Source organism: Mus caroli, chromosome X (genome assembly GCF_900094665.2).
Source record: "Mus caroli chromosome X, CAROLI_EIJ_v1.1, whole genome shotgun sequence".
Lineage (NCBI taxonomy): Eukaryota > Metazoa > Chordata > Mammalia > Rodentia > Muridae > Mus > Mus caroli.
This window is the reverse complement of record NC_034589.1, coordinates 140,400,348-140,404,166: the sequence shown is the minus strand read 5'-3', so window position 1 is coordinate 140,404,166 and position 3,819 is coordinate 140,400,348. Positions and strand designations below refer to the sequence as shown.

Here is a 3,819-nt window from a genome sequence, read left to right as displayed (position 1 = left end):
AAGAGTCCCCAAGCTCCATCCACTGTTTGTCTGTGGGCATCTGCATCTGAGTCAGCTTCTGTATGGAGCCTCTCAGAGGACAGTCATGCTAGATTCCTGTCTGCAAACATAACAGAGTATTATTAATAGTGTCAGGGGTTGGTGCTTGCCCATGGGACGGGTCTCAAGTTGGGTCGGTTATTGGTTGGCCATTTCCTCGGTCTCTGCTCCATCCCCCATGCCTGCATTGCTTGTAGACAGGATAAATTTTGTGTTGAAAGTTGTGTGGGTGGGTTGGTGTCCCTACAGCTCCACTGGGGTTCTAGCCTGGCTATAGAAGGTGGCATTTTCAGGTTCCATATCCTCAATGCTGTGAGTCACAGCTAAGGTCACTCCTATTGATTCTTGGATGCCTCCCTTATCCCAGGTCTCTGTCTCTTTCTGGAGATACTCCCTACCCACCTCCCTGTCAGTTGCAGATTTCCACTCATTTTCTCTGCCGTCTGGTCATCTCTCCTGTTCCTCTCCTCACCTGATCCTGAACTACCCCCCCCCGCCCCAATTCTCCTTCCTATTCCTTCTCAGTTCCTCCATTTGCCTCTTATGACTATTTTATTCCACCTTCTAAATGAGATTTAAGTATCCTTGCTTGGGCCTTCCTTCTTGTTTGGCTTTTTTGGGTCAGTGGAGTATAGCATAGCTAATATACACTTATGAATACATACCATGCACATCCTTGGGGACTGCGTTATCTCACTCAGGATGATATTCTGAACTACCGTCCATTTGCCTGCAAAATTCATGTTGTCTTTGTTTTTAATTGCTGAATAGTATTCCATTGTGTATACCACATATTTATCCATTCTTCAGTTGAGGGGGCCACTTCCATTTGATAATGGATTACTGCTGTATGGTTTGATGAATCAAGAAATACCCAGCTCATGATGGACAGCTCAGGTCACATAGTAACTTGGTGACTCATTGTCAAATTTTCAATTTTCCCTAAGGCCCAATAGTAGGTCAAGAACTATCTCTCAAAGGGAGGACAATTGTCTGCAGATGCATTGCTCCAAAATCCCAAAGGTCTCTGTGATTCACCTATAGTGGCTTGCCAAAGGCTCCAAAGAGTGTCTTTCTTTGCCATTGACACCTCAAGTATCTTTGGATCATATGGTTCTACTGATAGAACAGTTTTCACAACTGCCTGGGCCTGTTGAAGAGCCTTTTTCATTCCAAGCCCCACACAGAGCAAGCAGCTTTATGAGTCATTTGGTATATGGGCCAGAGTAGCACACCCAAGTGAGGAATGCGCCGCCTCCAGAATCTAAATGGGCCCAGTAAGCATAGTACTACTTTCTTGGTGGTGGGAGGGGCCAGGTGCAATAATTTATCCTTTACTTTAGAAGGAATATCTCTGCATGCCCCACACCACTGAACTCTTAGAAGTTTCACTTAGGTAGAAGGCCCTTGAATTTTGGTTGGATTTTATTTCTCATCATAATATGGATTACCAACCAGTCTAAAGAGGTTACTATCTTCTGCTCATTTCATAATAAGCATAATGTCACTAATGTAGTGGACCAGTGTGATATTTTATGTAAGAGACCCATGATAAAGTTTCCTTAGAACTAAGATACGACAGAAGGCTGGAGGGTTAATATACACTTGTGGTAAAACTGTGAAAGTGTACTGCTAGCCTTGTTAGCTGAAATCAATTTGCCCCTGGTCCTTATGGACAGGTACTAAGAAAAAGGAATTTGCTAGATCCGTAGCTGCATACCACGTGCCAGGAGATATGTTAATCTGTTCGAGTAAGAAGGACACCACATCTGGCACAGCAGCTGCATTCGGAGTCATGCCTTGATTAAATTTCTGATAGTCCATTGTCATTTTTCACAATCCACCTGTCTTCTGCAAAGGCCAAACAGGAGTGTTAAAGGCATATATGGTGAGAGCAGCAACTTGGAGGTCCCGTGGATCTGTGTCTTGCTTCAATAGTGTTTGAACAGAACAAACCCAAGGACTCCCACTTTATTAGCTTTCAGCCGCCTTACAAATCTCTCTAGTCACAGCTTCCAGGACCATCTCCTCACCCAATGCCTTCGGCTCCTAGGACCAGCCAGCACTGTCTTCGTGGTTAGCCCCACACTCGGGATTAGCCATGACTTCTCAGATTCGTCGGAACTATTCCACCGAAGTGGAAGCTGTGGTGAACCGTGGGTTCAACTTGCACCTGCGGGCCTCCTACACCTACCTTTCTCTGGGCTTTTTTGATCGGGATGATGTGGCTTTGGGGGGCGTAGGCCACTTCTTCGGCGAATTGGCCAAGGAAAAGACCAAGGGCACCGTGTGTCTCCTCAAGTTGCAGAACGATCACGGAGGCCATGCACTCTTTCAGGATGTGCAGAAGCCATCTCAAGATGAATGTGGGTAAAACCCAGGAAGCCATGGAACCTGCCTTGGCCCTGGAGAAGAACCTGAACCAGGCCCTCTTGGATCTGCATGCCCTGGGTTCTGCCCGCACAGACCCTCATCTCTATGACTTCTTGGAAAGTCACTTCCTGAATAAGGAGGTGAAGCTCATCAAGATGAGCAACCACCTGAACAACATCCATAGGCTGGCAAGGACACAGCCAGCGCATACTGGTATGCCCCAGGCATCTATGGGTGAATATCTCTGAGCGCCTCACTCTCAAGCACAACTAGGTCTCTGCCTTCCAAGGGGCTCCCTCTTCTCTTCACCAGCCTGCCTCAGGACCTCCACGTGAATGAACATCTCAAGCCATTAGGTAGCTTTGTAACCACCCTGGAGCTTCTTCAAAGTCTTGGATCAAGTAAAAATAAAGCTTTTTGAAACAGCAAGAAGGGGGGTGGGGTGGTAATGGTGATAATTACTACTCTAATTTCACGAAAGAAATACTATTATATCTAAAACAATAGATTGACCCTCAACACAGTGATAGTGATTTCAACACTCCAATCATGAATAGGTAGGTCAACTGGAAACAAACCAAACAAAAAAACTCTGGGATTAAATTACATCATAAATCAAATGGACCTTATGGATTTCTTCAGAACATTCTACCCAAACATTAAATAATAGACATTCTTCTCAGCAGCCTATAGAACTTTCTCCAAAACTAACTACATGTTAAAATACAAAACAATGGGGCTGGAGAGTTGGCTCAGTGGTTAAGAGCACTGACTGCTCTTCCAGAGGTTCTGAGTTCAAATCCCAGCAACCACATGGTGGCTCACAACCATCTGTAATGGGATCTGATGTCCTCTTCTGGTGTGTCTGAAGACAGCTACAGTGTACTCATCTACATAAAATAAATAAATCTTTTTTAAAAATACAAAACAAGACTCAACAAATATAGAACATAAAATAACATCCTGGCATTGTATCTGACTACAGTGGAATAAAGATGGATATTTAAACAGCAATAGAAAATACAAAAGTATGCAAACTACTGGAAACTAAAGAAAGTACTATTAAGTGATAACCCGCTGAAGGAAGAAACAAGAAGTAAATTAAAAAATTCTTATAATGGAATGAAAATGAAAACACACCACAATAAAATTGGTAGTACACAGTGAAGGTGGTCGTAAGAGGAAAGTTTATAGCACCAAGTACCTACAGCAAAGATTTTTGAGTGATTTCAAAGTAATAAATTAAGGATGGATATTGCATACACTAGCAAGATTTTGCTGAAAGGACCCAGATATAGCTGTCTCTTGGGAGGCTATGCCAGGGCCTAGCAAACACAGAAGTGGATGCTCACAGTCAGCTATTGGATGGATCAAAGGGCCCCTAGTGGAGGAGCTAGAGAAAGTACC

At 43.9% G+C, this 3,819-nt stretch overlaps 1 pseudogene; it reads left to right on the top strand.

Annotated features, from left to right (window-relative positions):
* The first annotated feature begins 2,140 nt into the window (after positions 1-2,140).
* On the top strand, positions 2,141-2,685 carry LOC110287363 (annotated as a pseudogene).
* Positions 2,686-3,819: the final 1,134 nt, after the last annotated feature.